Source organism: Triticum dicoccoides, chromosome 3B (assembly GCF_002162155.2).
Source record: "Triticum dicoccoides isolate Atlit2015 ecotype Zavitan chromosome 3B, WEW_v2.0, whole genome shotgun sequence".
NCBI lineage: Eukaryota > Viridiplantae > Streptophyta > Magnoliopsida > Poales > Poaceae > Triticum > Triticum dicoccoides.
Genome location: NC_041385.1, coordinates 33,403,456 through 33,420,946, shown reverse-complemented (window position 1 = coordinate 33,420,946; position 17,491 = coordinate 33,403,456). Strand labels below are relative to the sequence as shown.

General features: G+C 44.3%; 1 non-coding gene across 1 annotated transcript; it reads left to right on the top strand.

Annotated features, from left to right (window-relative positions):
• The first annotated feature begins 11,037 nt into the window (after nt 1-11,037).
• Nucleotides 11,038-11,111, top strand: TRNAI-UAU. The gene has a single exon. It is a non-coding gene; the product is annotated as a tRNA-Ile (tRNA).
• The last annotated feature ends 6,380 nt before the right edge of the window (nt 11,112-17,491 follow it).

Genomic DNA, 17,491 nt, shown 5'->3' with positions numbered 1-17,491 from the left:
GACTGGGAAAGGAATGAAGTAGGTAGAGGGAACGAAGATAAGGCAGCCCGCATGTTAGGATGAGAAGACCGTGCGAGGCGAGACAGACGAGTTTTAGAGAATGCCTTTTGGAGGGTTCGACTCACCTGCAGGCATCACCGCATGAATTAATGTGCAGGCCCAATAATAGAGCGCCACGTATCCTTGTCTTCTGGGCCAACAACTTTCATTAAGCTACATTTATTTTGTTACCGTTTCAAGCTCCTCCGCCGAGGCCGCTGCAGACTGGCAGTCACCGCTGACGCGTTCGCTGCTAGTGTCTCCCGCATCACTGCCTCTAGGCTCTCGTTCGTGGTCTAACACTATTAGGGAAAAGTCTATACACAAAATCTTACCAGCAGCGCTCCTCAAAATACGATCCTACTGCTAATTAGTAGCAGCGCGTGATAGCAAAACGCGCTGCTGAAAGGAAAATAGCAGTAGCGCGTCCACACCAAACCGCGCTACTGCTCTAATTGCCATGACCTCGCAACCCAGCTAGTTATAGCAGTAGCGCCCTATACAGAACCGCGCTACTGCTATAGAAGTTAGCAGCAGCGCGCTTCTAAAAAAATCGCTACTGCTAAGATCAGCCCACAAGTTTAGTCCCACCTCGCTTCACGAACAGAGTGTTTACCGCCTTAAATATGTTAGTTCTGAAACTATCACAACCAGTTGGTCTTCACTGAACTCTATGTGTAGAATTTGTGGCTGCAATATGAGTCCTCTCCGGTTCCTACCGGAGAGGACTCATATTGACAATTCAGATTGTACACCGCCCTCGAACGAGAGCCTAGAGGCAGTGATGCGGGAGACACTAGCAGCGAACGCGTCAGCGGTGACTGCCGGTCTGCAGCGGCCTCGGCGGAGGAGCTTGAAACGGTAACAAAATAAATGTAGCTTAATGAAAGTTGTTGGCCCAGAAGACAAGGATACGTGGCTCTCTATTACTGGGCCTGCACATTAATTCCTGCGGTGATCCCTGCAGGTGAGCCGAACCCCCCTTTGGGAGGAGAGAATGTGAGCTTTTATAGGCATGTTAGAGGGTGGACGATTTGGCCCAGAGGCTTCTAGAAAACACGGGATGATTGACACGTGAAGAAACGGAAACGAACTGACGAATACTGATCCACGCGTCAACGCACATAACAGCCAACAATATCACACAAGAAACCTGGTGATGCAGCATGCATGTCACAGACGAAAACAAAAATTGAATATGCATGCAACTCAATCCTATAATATACTTAAGAAGTTCATCCCCACTAACCTATTTATCTTGACATGCAGTCTATCCAACTCAGCATTGTGCCACGTCAGCGCTCTTTTACAAGTGTATGATCTGAATTTTTGGTAGACTTCAGGTTTTTAACGCCCGACAACTCCTCTCTGCATCTGTTTATCTTCTGTCTCTTTATCCACCATCAGTTTCCTCAACATCCCCTCACTGCAACCCCTCTCCATTCCCCATCCACTCTGACCCCGGCTATATTCCTCCTCCACTATCGTTGTTGCAACGCCATGGCCACTCCTCTCCACCTCTTCGCATCTCCAACTTCCTCCATGTGAAGCGGTGTAGCCACTGCCCACTCGCCAGCCGCCATAGGGCCCCTCCTGACCGCCGTCATATGGGGATGCAATGCCGGAGTTCGTCCGTCCTCGGAGCACTAATGGTGTCCAAGAGATTCGACTCAGTATTATGATTCCCATCTCTCTCTCTCTCTCTCTCTCTCTCTCCCTCTCTCTCTCTCCCCTGCTATGATGCCCCGCAACTACTCATCTGATCTAACGTCTTTGTAGAAAGAGATTCCCTAATTAATTTCGCCATCTATCGATTTTCCATGACTCTCTTTAGTCTTTACCTTCTACGGCTGAGTATCTTAATTCTTCACAATCAGGCAATCTGGAGATGCGGACCATGGGGGCGTGCGTAGAGAGATGTCCATGGTTCCATACTTGACGGTGTGGCCCTCCACGAGCTAGAACCTGAAGAACCTGCACGCTAGCACCATCTTCACATGCAGGTACGCTGAAACTTTGCCCAGGCAGATTCTGCTAAGTAAATAGGCAATTTTTCGACTAATTTAATCCATAAGTAGATAACTAGCATGACATTGACAGAACTAACAACATATTGGTACTGATCTAAACAAGCACGTACTACGTAAACAGTAGACAAATCTACACATGATGCTAGCACTGCTAATACAGAAATTATCAGGAGAGGGATAAACACGTTATACCCTCCAGTAGGCCATGCAGAAGCTGCCGCGACGGTGGCAGCAGCGTCCTCGGAGGCCTTCTTGTCGGCCTCGGTCTTCTCGGCGGCGGCACGTTCGGCGTCGCTGGACATGGTGATGACGGTGACGACATGGACGTAGAGGAAGTAGTGGATCGGAGGCGAGCAGTCGCGTAGTCGCTTCCCAAAAACCTATTCATCTCTCTCCCGTACAGGAACCAGAGAGACGGGGTTCCGGAGACCTGCTCTCCCGTCGACCGTGTACGCGGCGGACGGGATGGAGTCACCGGCGGCAGCAGCAGCAAAGGAACGACGGTGGGTGATTCGCGTGGAGCAGATGTGATCTGATCGTGGCCGCTAGGGTTAGGGGACACCACACACTTATATAGATGCAGCCGCGTGGAGAGACGTGGGCTCGAGCCACGTCCGAGTCCGTGACAGCCCACGATCCGACGTCTCAAATCGTGTCCCTACTGTCAGAAACTCTCCGTTAGTGACTGGCAAAAATAAGCGCATAGGTGTGAGCTCGGCCCGGCTCATTCCCGCAACCCGCGGCGCGTCGTGACGAGGCGAGGCGAGGCGAGGCGTGTCATGGAGAGGTGGGCGGCGGAGGAGGAGTGCGTGAGGGCCTCTTCTCTTCTCAAGCTCCAATAGCATGTAGAAGAGCCACCCTTATAAGGAGGTCCAACTCCTCTTCCACTTCCGGGGTGGGACTAAACTTCCCACCTCCACCTAGTGCCAGTAACCCACATGGGCCCTTAGAGATATTTCTGAAATTGCTATATGGGCTTAAGGCCCATCTCAAATTTCAGCAATCCCCACCAGATCTCGAGGGCCCATTGAGTCCTCTGATCCAATTGTTGTTTCGATATACTAGTGTTTCAGTGAAGACCTGTTAAGGTTGAGCTTCATCTAGAGCAAGTAGCTACACTCCTTCACAACTGAACAATGGACTATGCCTTGAATTGTCAATTTGGCGTAAAGAAGCTTCACCACATGTCTTACTAGTACTAGGCTGCCGAAGGCTGACCCCTCGGGTGGAGCATATAAGTCACACTCCTGGCCTATTCATGAGCTTGCTAGAGATCACCCCAATATCATAGACTGTGACCAGCAGTCAGGCTCATATAGGTGTGTTCCTCCAAAGATCGCTCTGTAGGATAGTATCTTGCTTACATAAGCCTCGGAACACATTAAGACAATAGTCATCCTACCATACAGTATTGAGAGTATTGCATCTCCAACGGAGTGGATTAGTATAGTTACTCTCCTTAGTTCACCACTGGCTTCTTTTCCCAGGTCCTACTTCACGGGATCTCCGATCACATAGGTTGGGTTACCACCATGGCAACTCATGTGGGTCTCATACCCATCTCCCTCGATGCACTATCTATCACTACACACGATAGCCCTTTCGTAAAGGGATCTGCCAGATTCTTAGCGTATGGACATAGTCCAGCGCTATCACTCCGGAGTTTCTTAATTTTCTGACAGCTTTTAATCTCATTCTTATGTGTTTGTTGGACTTCATGTTGTCCTTTGAACTCTTGACCTTGGTGATGACAGTCTGATTATCACAGTTCATAAGGATAGCCGGAACCGGTTTATCAACCAATGGCAAGTCCATCAAAAGATCTCGAAGCCATCCTGCTTCAACACTAGAAGTGTCTAATGCTGTTAATTCTGCTTCCATTGTCGATCTCGTTAAGATCGTTTGCTTGCAAGACTTCCAGGAAACAGCGCCACCTCCAAGAGTAAACATATACCCAGTTGTGGCCTTCATCTCATCACCATCAGAGATCCAATTCGCATCACTATACCCTTCAAGTACCGACGGGTCTCCGGTATAGTGAAGTCCATAGTTCATAGTATCTTTCAGATAGCGCATAACTCTTTCAACAGCATGCCAATGTACATCACCCGGTTTGGAAAGAAACCGGCTCAGTTTTCTCACAGCAAACGCGATGTCAGGCCTCGTTGCGCTCGCTAGGTACATCAGTGAACCAATGACTTGAGAGTATCTCAATTGATATTTAGCCATGCCTTTGGACTTTCGAATCAACACGCTAGGATCATATGGTGTTTGAGATGGTGTGCAGTCCGAATATCCAAAACGGCTCAACACCTTCTCAACATAATGGGATTGCAGAAGTGTGATCCCACCCTCATTATCCCCCAGTAGCTTGATGTTCAAGATAACATCAGCCACACCAAGGTCCTTCATATCAAAGTTCTGAGACATAAATGACTTAACCTCCTCAATGACTTTGAGGTTGGTTCTGAATATCAGTATGTCATCAACATACAAGCACAGTATAACTCCTTCGCCCCCACCATGGCGATAGTATACACATTTGTCAGCTTCATAAACAACGAAGCCAACATATGTCAGAGTTGTATTAAACTTATCATGCCATTGCTTAGGTGCTTGCTTCAGGCCATATAAAGATTTCAGCAACCTACACACCTTTCTTTCCTGACCATCTATCACAAAGCCATCAGGCTGTTGCATGTAGATTTCCTCATTTAGCTCTCCATTCAGAAAAGCCGTCTTAACATCCATTTGATAGACGAGAAGACCATGCGAGGCCGCCAACGAGAGTAGTACTCGAATGGTGGCCAGTCTAGCCATATGTGAATAAGTATCAAAGAAATCTTCCTCTTCTTTCTGGTCATAGCCCTTGGCCACAAGCCTAGCCTTGTACTTTTCAATCGTACCATCGGGCCTAAGCTTTTTCTTGAACACCCACTTACATCCCAATGGTTTGCAACCATAGGGACGCTCAGTGATCTCCCATGTCCCGTTAGCCATGATGGAATCCATCTCGCTACGGACTGCATCCTTCCAGTAGTCAGCTTCTGGAGAGGCATACGCCTCTGAAATAGAAGTGGAAGTATCATCCACGAGGTGCACGAAGAAATCATCACCGAAGGTCTTTGCAGTCCTTTGTCTCTTGCCCCTACCAAGGGTTTCCTCGTCATCCTCCTCAGGATTTTCATCATGTGTTCGTTCATAATATTCCATAGGAATGGCAGGCTCAGGAGTCTCCTCAGATTCCTGTCTAGAAGTGCTTTGCATATCTCTCATAGGAAAAATATCCTCAAAGAATGTAGCATCCTTAGTCTCCATAATTGTACCGACCTTCTGGTAAGGTACCTCAGATTTCACTACTAGAAATCTATAACCAACGTTGTTCTTAGCGTAGCCCAAATTAACGCAGTCCACAGTCTTGGGTCCAAGCTTACGCTTTTTGGGGATCGGCACGTTGACTTTCGCCAAACAGCCCCAAGTATGCAAGTACGAGAGTGTTGTCCTTCTCTTTGCCCATTTTTCATAGGGAGTGATCTCATTATCCTTTGTCGGAACTTATCGGGACATGACATGCCGTCAATATAGCCTCCCCCCACCATGCCTTGGATAAACCCGATGTATCTAACATGGCGTTAACCAGATCAGTTAGAGTACGGTTTTTCCGCTCGGCAACCCCGTTTGACTGGGGAGAATAGGGAGGCGTCCTCTCATGAATAATGTCGTGTTCCGCATAAAAGGAATCAAACTCACTTGAGAAGTACTCCCCACCGCGATCTGACCGGACTCGTTTAATTTTCTTTTCAAGTTGATTCTCAACTTCTGCCTTATAGATTTTAAAGTAGTGTAGAGCCTCATCTTTAGTATTTAACAAATATGCAGAGCAATATCTAGTGGAATCATCTATCAATGTCAAGAAGTACTTCTTTCCACCTTTAGTCAACACGCTATTCATCTCACAAAGATCAGAATGTATGAGTTCTAACGGTGCCAAGTGTCTCTCCTCCGTAGCCTTGTGAGGCTGGCGAGGTTGCTTAGCTTGCACACATGACAAGCACTTAGAACCTTTGGCTAAAGTGAAACTCGGGATTAATCCAACTTAGCTAGCCGCGTCATAACACCGAAACTTATGTGACAAAGACGTGAATGCCAAACTTCAGATTCATTAACACTCGAATGAATATGGTTCACGACTTTATTACAGAAATCTGCGAGGAAAAGGCGGAACATCCCTCCGCTCTCATAACCTTTTCCAACAAATAGTCCATACTTAGTAACAACCAATTTATTAGACTCGAATACCAACTTAAACCCTTATATACATAGAAGGGAGCCACTAAAGAGGTTCTTCTTGATGGCAGGGACATGTTGCACGTTCTTCAGCTGCACGATCCTTCCTGAAGTAAGCTTCAGATCGACCGTGCCAACACCATGAACAGAAGCACTCGCGCCATTCCCCATCAAGACGGACCCGTGGCCTGTGACCTGGTAAGAAGAGAACAATGAAATGCAGCACACACATGAACACCTGCACCTGTATCCACCCACCAATCGGTAGGCTGAAATACTGAAAAAACAGTAAATAAATTACCGTATCCAGATGCACCATTTTCGTTGTTGCCCACAATCATGTTGACGGACTTGGAGTCCTGTCCTGACTTCCTAAACTTGTTTGGGCACTTGTTGGCCCAATGTTCAGCCGTACCACAAGTAAAGCAGCCCTCATCCTTCTTGTTCTTCTTGAAGGTCTTCTTACCCTTCTTCTTGAAGTCGGTATTCTGTTGGACACCGTTCTTTCCCTTGAACTTGTGGGAGTTGAAGTTCCTCTGGTTCACCATGTTGGCAACAGAAGTCCGTTCGGCCCCTTTTCCGTGCTAGTCCTTTGCCCTCGAATTCTGCTCAACACTCAGATGGCCAATGACATCCTCCACAGAGAATTCACACCTCTGATGTTTCAGAGTGGTGGCACAGTTCCTCCAGGAATTGGGGAGCTTAGCGTTTATGCAGCCCGTGACAAACTTGCCCGGTAACTCGCACTTCAGAAGCTCAAGCTCCTTAACAATGCATTATCTCATGAGCCTGCCCCAGTACAGGACGGTTCTCAACCATCTTGTAATCGTGGAACTGCTCTATAATATACATCTCGCTCCCTGCATCGGCGGCCCCAAACTTAGATTCGAGCGCCTCCCACAAGTCCTTGGCGACATGCACATGTAAATATGCGTCGACCAGTTTATCTTCAATCACGCTAAGAACTGCTCCGAGAAACAAAGTGGTTGCCTCCCTGAACGCCTTCTCCTGTTCAGGAGCAATTGTTCCCGTGGACACACCGGTGACCTAGAACACGTTCATAGCCGTGAGCCATAAAGTGGTCTTTGTCTGCCAACGCTTAAAATACGTACCGGTAAACTTATCCGGTTTCAGTGCTGCGGCAAAGCCACTTGCCGAAAAATTTCTACACATAATAGATTTTTGGATTGCTAAGTAAATAGGCAATTTTTCGACTAATTTAATCCATAAGTAGATAACTAGCATGGCATTGACAGAACTAATAATATACTGGTACTGGTCTAAACAAGCACGTACTACGCAAACAGTAGACAAATCTACACATGATGTTAGCACTGCTAATACAGAAATTATCAGGAGAGGGATAAACGCGTTATACCCTCCAGTAGGCCATGCAGAAGCTGCCGTGGCGGTGGCAGCAGCGTCCTCGACGGCCTTCTTGTCGGCCTCGGTCTTCTCGGCGGCGGCACGTTCGGCGTCACTGGACATGGTGATGACGGAGACGACGCGGACGTAGAGGAGTACATGAACCAGAGAGACGGGGTTTCGGAGACCTGGACAGGATGTAGTCACCGGCGGCAGCAGTAGCAAAGGAACGACGGTGGGTGATTCGCGTGGAGCAGATGTGATCTGATCGTGACCGCTAGGGTTAGGGGACACCGCACACTTATATAGACGCAGCCGCGTGGAGAGACGTGGGCTCGACCCACGTCCGAGTCCGTGACAGCCCACGATCCGACGTCTCAGATCGTGGCCCTACTGTCAGAAACTCTCCGTTAGTGTCTGGCAAAAATAAGCGCATAGGTGTGAGCTCGGCTCGGCTCATTCCCGCGTCGCGACGCGGCGAGGCGAGGCAAGGCGGGCGGCGGCGGCGGAGGAGGAGCACGCGAGGGCCTCTTCTATTCTCAAGCTCCAATAGCATGTAGAAGAGCCACCCTTATAAGGAGGTCTAACTCCTTCCACTTCCGGGGTGGGACTAAACTTCCCACCTCCACCTAGTCCCAATAACCCACATGGACCCTTAGAGATATTTCTGAAATTGCTATATGGGCTTAAGGCCCATCTCAAATTTCAGCAGATTCGCGGCCCGTCCTTGAACAACGAGCCATGGCGTTGCGCACCGTCGCCGGCGATCCACTGCTCTGGCCGGAAGCTAGCAGCGTCGGGCCTTCAGTTGTACTGCACCCGCCCCATGGACTAGGGAACGTACATCACCATCCGCCGGCGCTCATCTCCTTTCCTTCGATGGTGCCGATGACCTCGCCCATGAGCCGGTTACCGTCGCTGGCGATCCACTGCTCTGGCCGGCTGCCGGTATCCCTTATATCTCCCAAATTTACGTCCCTGGGCTGTTTATTTTGCTTCCTGCATGTATTTTTTTGCTGATACAATTGGGTGAAATTTGGAGTTCCTCTTCCTTATGTCTCATGCCATCTGATTGATATTGATTTCTACATAACTCTGCCCTACTATCTTACTAATTTTGTGAGGTTATCCTTCATGGTTCGCAGATTATTATTTTTTTAGGCACAGAGATGCATGGATGTCCCTATTAAACAAATTTTTTGGTTCCAGTGATTCCATAATGAAGAAAGAAAGCGTAAACATTGCCATGCAAAGGACTATCTGTTAGATAATGATTCCTCGCCCATGCATTTTTCTTCCTTTCTTGCATAATTCTCCAGATTCTACCTTACAGTGGCATTTATCACTTTTTCGGTAAAACGATGAGTTATCTTTGTTTGTTCCGGGAGATATATACCACAGTTGGGAACCAAGGAAAGAAAGGTACTGGCCTTGGTAGATATTTTTTTTTCTTCTTCATCGTATTTGATGTTGCATGGCAGAAACAAACACTCCATCTACAAGGTTTGCTCTTCTGGATTTTTGTCAAATTGTGTTATCTAAATTAGTACACATGGTGCTTTGTTGGGAGGTGCGTACTGAATGGCTCCACACAGGTTTTGAAGCCCAGAATCAAAACCAGTAGTGCCATTAGTTTTTCAATTAGCATTTGATAGGTTAGGAGGTGCTATTTCCACTATACATTTTAATTTTCGGTAGTGCCCTTCCTGATTGTCTTAATGCTTGACAATTCCATTTTCCTTCCTCTATCTAAGTATCACCCTTTTCCTGCTCAAGTAGGAGGTGACTAATATGTTGCTGGCACTTACATATCATTGTTTCTTGCAGGCACCTTCTTCTATCTTCGTCATTTGCAATATCAATTGGATCTCTCAATTGTGAAGTGCTATCTTCGCTACCTACAGTGACAATGTAACTGATTTGTGTCCAATCTCGGTATTCCATCTATTTGATGTATAGCGTCCATAGTCCTCCAATTCATTAGCACATTCTAATATTTTTTGTCGAGCTTTCTGTACCATCATTCGGAAGACGAAACCTGAGCACACTATCATCCCTTCCTACTAAATATCAGCCACTACTATTGGCATTAGCTTTGCCTCGCTACATCCCCTTCTTCATTTCGAAAGAGGAAGTAGCAGTTCTCACTAATGATCAGTTATAAGCTATCGTAGATGTTGTTTGTTTAACAAAGACAACGACTTAGTGCTATCATTTTTTTCTCGACCATGGTTTACACTAACTATTATCTCATATTATGTTTATGTGCGGATACCGGTATCTATTCTAACACTTATTTTTACACCTGCTGGTATGAACTTATGTGACAAACTACATGGCTATATTTGGTACTTATGTACTAAAATGCAGAAGATTGATTTACAACAAGATTCACATAATACACATAATAAGTATCATATATCCACTATGCACAAAAAGTTATTCAACTTATGTATTATCATGTAGGTAGGACACAAAGTTCCCGCAGCAACGCGCGGGGCATCATCTAGTCATCTAGTACCGATAATTAAGGAGCCCATTTAGACAAATGAGACAAAACCATTACTTGCATTACTTGCATGACTTTACCATTGGTCGGCCGTCCACGCAGGAGCCGTGCAGCAGCTGATTGCACCCATGCCCCTTGTCGTCTTGTCGCTGGACCTAAGCGTCAATCCCGTGGCCGCCGCTCCGGGCAGTTGCTACTGGTCGGTCATCCACCCAAGCGGTGTGTTCTGATGCATGCAATAGCTAATTTGACCACGTACTTTTGTCGCCTTGTAGTTGGACGTAGACCACCGGTTTGCTCGTTTCTTCTTCGTTGGACGTCCCTCTTCTCGCATGCAAGCATATACGTATACTAAGGCAAAACGGCCCATACAAAGGGAAAAGAAAATTTGAAGCCGCATTGCCAACTAGAGTGGCACATAGAGAAGAAGAAAAAGTGAAATGCCACACGGTCAAACAACCTAAACCCTAGAGCGGCGCGCGCATAGACAGATTAAAAGACTCAAAAACTACACGGTGGTACACCTCCAAAACCAAGATGCCAACGCTAGAGCTACACGGAAATGAGCAAGCACGTTCAAAAAATTTCAAACAAACACACACGACCACCCATGCATTTCTACCCAACCATATCCCAAAGAAATACATGCGTCAAGGCACGCGTCATCCAAGTGGCCACAAGTTACTTTGTCAGGGCAAAAACATCCCGGGAAATAGGGGTTTGGGTATATACACGCAGTTTTCCCCATCAATTTGATGTACAGAGAAGAACATATAAAAAGGGGGAATCAAATTTATTACTCGCTCAGCTCCCGTAGCTCAGCTGGTTAGAGCGTTGGTCTTATGAGCCGAAGGTCGCGGGTTCGAGCCCCGCCGGGAGCAAAACCTCTGACCGTCACGTCCATTGTTTGTTTCCGTATAGCAAATGTTCTTTTTTTCAAAAAAGTCCAAACTTCTTTTTGAGGGGATCATACCAAACTTTCTGATCCCGGTCTATTTTGAACCTTGAGAGGATTTAGCTAGTACTAGTAGAACGCCCGTGCGTTGCTACGGGCTATAATGCATACTTTAAATCGCAGATCTATCATACACTTGAGCAATTTCATTGATCAATTAGTGGATAATTATTTGATATCACAATGCTGCAATTTCTTCTATATGAGACGGTCCAAATGAAGAGAGAACAAAGTCTCCATCTTGACAGTAGGACATGAAGTTCAATGGGGCAGGGTCATGTTTCTTCATTGGAATACAATAACACTAAAGTATAATTTGATATTAGGAAGTAGACACATGTATTAAGCTAAAGAAAAGCAATCTTATTTCTCATTTGTGATAAAGTTTTTTTGAATTAACTGTTCACATTACATCAATCCACAAAGCAAGGTAAATAAATTAAACAACAATCTTCCACGACACACCATGTCCTGTCATGAAGTGAATTCATCAACTGAAGTAAATAGCTACATAGAGATTGCAGCTTTTGTTACAAAGTCTCCTGCATATCTTGGCAATTTGAGAACGTCATATTACTCTTTGACAGTTATTGATCATACTGCCTGCATATATTAGAGAGTCTGAATCTGAGTTAACGAACAGAGGAATGCCTCTGTATCACCGTAAAGTCTTTGCAATTGGCACATCCGTATTCGAGTAATATTGTCGCTCTCTCCCCCTAAAGTCCTCCAAGCGTATGTGTTCCAATACATAAGAATTCCTTGTTCTTGGAAAGGGGGAATTGAAATGGTTTCCTTTCATACAGTTAGTTCAATGCTTGTGCATTGTCACGTACAAAAAAATACTCCCTCCGTCCGGAAATACTTGTCATCAAAATGGATAAAAGAAGATGTATCTAGACGTATTTTAGTTCTAGATACATTCATTTTTATCCATCTTGATGACAAGTATTTTAGGACGGAGGGAGTAATATACACACCGAATGCATAAACTGTTGGTTGCATATATGAACATAATGCATGTCAAATGTCGTGTGTATAAAAATGATAGCCCATAAAATTTTCTTTTTGAAATCCACTTCATGATGCGTAGTCTAGTAGAATGCCAGTGCATTGCCACGGGCCTTTAATTTTGTTCTGATTGTGTGTATATATGTATTGTTGCATAAAACTCGATGATTTTTTTGTCTCTTCCAACGACATCTCCTCGACATTCTTATTAATGGATTTCTTCTCATACTCCGCAAAAATAGAAATATATAGACATACACTATTTGTATTATCATGTGCAAGAAATATAAAAAGAAGAATAATTATTTGTATGCATCTCTTCTCATTTTGTAAAACTTGACGAGTTTTCAGTCCAGTATATTATGAAGCTTTGTCAATCAATATTTTCAACATTTTCAAAGCAGCATCTGAAGATCTAAAGTGAACATATAAACACATATACTTCAGCATGCAGTGCATCACTCAGAGAGTTTATATGTCCAAGACGCTGCAAACTAAGTCATTGGAGTGCCATCCCTGCATATAATCCCACACCCCCTGCCCTGGTGTCCTCGATAAAGGACGCATCAATGTTTATCTTCACAAACTCTTGTGACGGTTTCACCCAACTTCTACATATGTAGTAGTAGCAGCAGCTTCTTTGGGTTTCGGGAACTCAAGCCACTCATCCACATGTCGCCTGACATTGACCTGAAATTCTTGCACCGTCGTTCTCCATGGTTCACCTTGTTACGTTCATGCCACCAGCACCACAATTGAGCAAATAGTGAGCAACTTATCCTTCTCCACAACCTCAGAATTGTTCGCATGATGTCATCCGCTGAATTACACTCTGTTAGCTCAGTGGCGGCGCCAGGAATTTCTTCCTTGGTATTCATTTGTGCAATTTTATAGCAATATAACAACAAATGATACAACAAGCTAGCAGCAGTATACCAATGGATTAGCAATTCTTTGGTATCCCATGGAAATCCAGGGAAGACACCTGGCGCCGCCACTGTGTTAGCTTGTTCCGGATTTCCTCCAGCAGCAAGGCATGAACAAGAAACTCTTCACTTGTTTGCAGTTTAGAAAGAGATGCGACCCATCTTCGAACAATATGCAACAGACAACATATCAAGCGATTTGCCAACATATTTTCAAATTACAACATAGTGAATTATTCAAGCTACAAACATAGTGCATGTGATTCCCTAGCAATTTCGTTCACTACTCCAAATTACAAAATGAAGAATTCCTACATGACAAATGGTAACAGAAAAAGATCAGTGAAGATCAGCACCTGAACAACATGCACTTGTTACATAGTTGTCAGGGCATCAATAAACTATCAAACGGGTACAACTGTGAATTACCCAACATACCTGGGAAGCTACAATTCAGGAACTAAACCGACCATTCAGACATGAGTGGGGAGAAATCTAAACAACTGACCGGAGAAATCTAAACAACTCACCAGGGACCCTGTATCATTTATATGCAAATAACATATGACAATCTAGTGCCCGTCATGACCGTTGCCACCTGAGGCGTCCCCTTCCTCCGCCGTGCGAGTTTTCGCCCGCGCATCTCCCCTCGCCTCCCTCTTCCCCACCACAACCGCCACCTCGCCGCCGCACGACGGCCACGTGATCATCGTCAACTTCATGGGCGGTAGCGGCAACAACCTGCAACGACCTGCCTCCTGTTCCAGAATCACGACGAATCCAAGGGAGTGTTTGGCTCTGTTGTCCAGTCCCACAGCTGTGCGTCGCGAGCACCGTCATCGTCTCAGTCTCGGGCATCCCCTTCCCCCACCATGTGGGTCCACAACGTGGTCATCATCGGCTTTGGAAAGCATCATAGAAGAATTAAATTCAGAGAAGGAGTTGAGTTCATACTGTTCTGGTAAGTTCACAGCCCATCTCCATAGTAATAATACTCAAATATAAAGGAATTATTTCAGTTGGAAGCAGAAATCCAATAACATCAGAATCGTCAACCTGTAAAATTAAAAAAGAAAGCAAAGTAAATATTCCTATGATCCGCCAAGATAACCTCTAAAAGACCATCATTTTCGCCTAGGTAGAAGAGTACCTTAGAGGCTCATATCAAACTTCTCCACCACCTAAAGAGTTATCTCGATCCCATGGTCACCATCAGAAAGAATCTTGACTTGAGTATTCATAAAGTAACACTAACTACTAACCAAAAAAGGGTCTCATAATTTGCACTCATTTTAGTTTCCGCTGACAATCTAAATTCTATGGGCTTGGTAAAAATTGTTCCTTTTGTGTCCTCGACGCCATAGCTATTGCACCTGCCTGGTTTGCAAGATGTTTCGGAGCATCACCTCTGTCTGTCCATGTAGTCCTTTTGTGACCATAGCGGCAGCAAATGCTGTAGAAAACTGTCCTCTTACTCAAACCTTCCTAAGGGGCTTTCTCCCTGCTGGTCAATGGCCAGTCAATCTCTTTCCTTGTAGCTGGCAGCCTGGCGCTGATGGTTATGCTAACCTGTTGCCTGGTATATTACTGAAACATTGTCACCACTACCAGAATTTGCCGGATGCTCTTGAGTTTTGCGATCTACACATACTATGTATTCTCAACAGCTTGACAACTACTCCATTTTCAGCAAGCCGGTCTTCCAAACCAAGCCCATCTCTCACCTTGGCAAAAGGTTTCATGTCTACCAAATTTGCCTTCAACAAATAAACCAGACAATCGTACACATGAAAATTTGCGTCCCCAAGCCGAACAAGCTCTATGCACATTCTGAAGTGCATGTAGGAGAAGGGATTATATGCCAATGGTTCCTATGTTGTGAGCATCCTTTCTCCACCTCTTCATTATATTCTTCATACGGATTTGCTTCACGTGTACAAAGTCGAGCACCTGCCATTATTTATCACTAAAGTAAGTTCACTCTCTCACACAACTGATATATTCTGCTGCATACACATAAACAGCGAGCAAAACGCACAAGATCATACCTTCAGAACACGACTTGTGTTTCTCAATCTCTTCAACTTTGGTATGCTCCACACTCATACAAGATCCAGTTTTCGTCAAACATAGCCCTTGTGTATGTCTTGATCGCATGCCATTCATGTGGCCAGGTTAGCTCTCATTAGTGGCCTTCCCTATAACAGTTAGATGCAAATCATTTAGTATAACTCAATAGTTCTACTAATAAAAATGACATCCACACGCAACAGCAACTATGTATTTCTTTCATAAAAATATCAGCGTACAATTCTTGTCATCTCCTCGACATAGTTCTCAGACTCACTATCAAACTGCAGTCTCATGTACTTCTTAACCCCTGTGCTTTGATCTAAGCAATTTATTAGAGCAGGGTACTCACATCGGCAAGATCGTGTGTTCTACACACCTGCTTCACCCTGCATGTTGTCAACATGGGAAAAAATGCTTCTCAGAACTCAACTCACACACACACACACACACACACACTGTCCAAAAACTGAAATATGTTGATTCGTGGGTGGTTGATGAAACAAGAAATGCTATACTGTCATGAATGCTTTCTGTCTATTTAACATTCGACTGATTTCCAATTGGCTTTCATTCAAATTTTCTGACAACTAAAGAGATGACACCTGTATGTCCAAACACAGCCGATACTTGTATGTTTGTATGTCCAACAAAACGGGCCGAACTAAAAATTCTTTCCCAGATCTCACCGAACCAAAACACAACCCAATTCATTTCTGCTCAACTACGCAACCAACCAGGCCCTCCTGGACCAGAAAACACCAGCGCCTAACAAAAAGAGAACAAAAGCAGGATCATCAGGTTTTACAGAACACCAACACTCTCCTACTCTTTTCTGCTCACCCTTATAATGTACAAACACCTTTTGCATTAACTTGTCTGCAAAAAACATCAAAGAATCTAGTGAAAAAAATGGAATCATTCGGTTCTAACTGACTGAAAGCAACACTGAAATTTATTTAGATCAGGGTAAAAACAGTGAACCAAACAGGAAATACAGAGTTAAAAAAGCATTATAAATACACACGAAAATAAGGGCGTTTGGTAAGTACACATGAAAATATGTGCTGCATTATAGTGTAATGTAGCTGCAATTTACATTGTCAGAAATCCAGGAAATTAGAGATAAAGCATGGACTATGATAAATGTGGGATATTGCATTAAGACAACTGATGATATGCAGTGCAAAAAATCAGAGGAGCTCCACTGTAAATACCTACAGTACATACAATGTAAAAAATGGGGTATTTACAGAGTGTAATTCCCTGAAATAATCTTAGGTATTGCACTGTAATACCTACAAGTTTTATAGTGACTATTCTGTAAATTACACTGCAAAATATTACATTGAAATCAAACTGAAAAAGCACACTGCAGGAATGACAACAATGAAGTAGCCACAAAGACAACATTTTAGACACATCAGAGAAAATTCAGCAAGTAAATCAGTGGACATTGCAATGCAAACACCAAGGAATGACAACAATGAAAAATCACAGGAAAGTACAATGTGAACACCAAGGATTTACAGTGACTAAAGCTCTGGAATTACACTATACATTCTAAGGAATTACTCTGAAAGTAAAGTACAGTGAAGGTACACATGAATTATAGTGCTTCACAAGGAAAATTTGCAGTGTAAATACACATGAATTACTATAAAATAAGTACAAAAAAATACAATCTAAGAACGCAGAAATTAACCAGAAGCAATTCAGGGCATTCTGGCAAATTACAGTAAGCGCCTTGGGGGAACATGTACTGACAATGTCACAAGAGTTTCTTGTTCATATTTTTGCAAATATTGACATTTAATTTTTCAAAATTGCAGATGGGAAGAAAGCAAAGAACAATAACTGAACTTGAATTTTTGTCCTCTCAACAATTGACCTGCTTTTCCAATATCTGATCCCAAAACCTTTCTCCCAAGAGAATAGGTTGTAAAAACCACACGTCTCTCTCATAAAGAGTCAAAACTTGTCCCCAGCACCAGTACAATCTCATAAACATTTTTAAACTAACTAATTTCTTCAGTAAACAAATTGGATCGGCCACATGCAAGGTCGGGTTCTCACTTATTTGGAACAATATTCTTGAAAAGAATGCTTGATTTACTAACAATCGCATGGTGATGGCTGAGTAGACTTGATCAACAATTATTGTTGTCCAAGTCGAGGAGCTAGCCCAGGATGATGTGAGAGTCGCCTGGACAGATAATCATTAACTGTATCTACTGGTCTAGTAGCACCTCGGACCGTCCCAAAGATCTCAGTTTCGGGTATGATGCAATGAAGCCGC